This window comes from Arachis hypogaea, chromosome 18, assembly GCF_003086295.3.
Source record: "Arachis hypogaea cultivar Tifrunner chromosome 18, arahy.Tifrunner.gnm2.J5K5, whole genome shotgun sequence".
In the NCBI taxonomy this organism is placed as follows: domain Eukaryota; kingdom Viridiplantae; phylum Streptophyta; class Magnoliopsida; order Fabales; family Fabaceae; genus Arachis; species Arachis hypogaea.
This window is the reverse complement of record NC_092053.1, coordinates 33,284,882-33,286,313: the sequence shown is the minus strand read 5'-3', so window position 1 is coordinate 33,286,313 and position 1,432 is coordinate 33,284,882. Positions and strand designations below refer to the sequence as shown.

The 1,432-nt window shown below is 34.1% G+C and overlaps 1 non-coding gene across 1 annotated transcript; it reads right to left on the bottom strand.

Annotated features, from left to right (window-relative positions):
• Positions 1-1,072: 1,072 nt before the first annotated feature.
• Positions 1,073-1,180, bottom strand: LOC112774935 (small nucleolar RNA R71). Its single transcript, XR_003189388.1, has one exon. It is a non-coding gene; the product is annotated as a small nucleolar RNA R71 (small nucleolar RNA).
• Positions 1,181-1,432: the final 252 nt, after the last annotated feature.

Here is a 1,432-nt window from a genome sequence, read left to right as displayed (position 1 = left end):
AAATCAAATCTTTTTAAATTTCTCTTTCAAATCTTTTTCAAATTAAGTTTCAATCACATCTTTTTCAAAATCAATTTCAAAATCTTTTCTAACTTCTTATCTTTTTCAAAAATAATTTTCAAATCTTTTTCAATCAATCTTATCTTTTTGTTTGAATCATATCTTTTTCAAAACTGCCCAACTAACTCTCTACCTTTAATTTTCGAAAATCCCTTCTCTTTTTCAAAATTACTTTTTTATTAACTAATTATTTTAATTTTTAATTTTAATTTTATTTCTTTTCTAATTTTTGAATTTTATTTTAATTTCAAATTAAAAACAAAAATATTTTTATTTTAATTTTCGAAAATTCTTCTCTCTCACCTCTTTCTAATTATTTATTTACTAACACTCCTCTTCATCTAAGAATTCGAACCTACTCCTCACCCTTGTGTTTGGATTCTCCATCTTCTATCCATATATTCTTCTACTCACATAAAAGAATCTCTATACTGTGACATAGAGGATTCCATATTTTCTTTTCTGTTTTCTTCTTTTTCATATGAGCAGGAACAAGGATAAGAACATTCTTGTTGAAGTTGATCCTGAACCTGAAAGGACTCTGAAGAGGAAGCTAAGGGAAGCCAAAGCACAACTCTCGGGAGAAAATCTGACAGAAATTTTTGAAAAAGAAGAGAACATGGCCGAAAATAATAACAATGCAAGAAAGATGCTTGGTGACTTTACTGCACCAAATTCTAATTTACATGGAAGAAGCATCTCAATCCCTGCCATTGGAGCAAACAATTTTGAGCTGAAACCTCAATTAGTTTCTCTGATACAACAGAACTGCAAGTTTCATGGACTTCCATCAGAAGATCCTTTTCAGTTCTTAACTAAATTCTTGCAAATCTGTGATACTGTTAAGACCAATGGGGTTGATCCCGAGGTCTACAGGCTTATGCTTTTCCCGTTTGCTGTAAAAGACAGAGTTAGAGTATGGTTAGACTCTCAACGTAAGGATAGCCTGAACTCTTGGGATAAGCTGGTCACGGCTTTCTTAGCCAAGTTCTTTCCTCCTCAAAAGCTTAGCAAGCTTAGAGTGGACGTTCAAACCTTCAGACAAAAGGAAGGTGAATCCCTCTATGAAGCTTGGGAGAGATATAAGGAACTGACCAAAAAGTGTCCTTCTGACATGCTTTCAGAATGGACCATCCTAGATATATTCTATGATGGTCTGTCTGAGCTATCAAAGATGTCACTGGACCATTCTGCAGGTGGATCTATTCACCTGAAGAAAATGCCTGCAGAAGCTCAAGAACTCATTGACATGGTTGCAAATAACCAGTTCATGTACACTTCTGAAAGGAATCCTGTGAGTAATGGGACACCTCAGAGGAAGGGAGTTCTTGAAATTGATACTCTGAATGCCATATTGGCTCAGAACAAAATA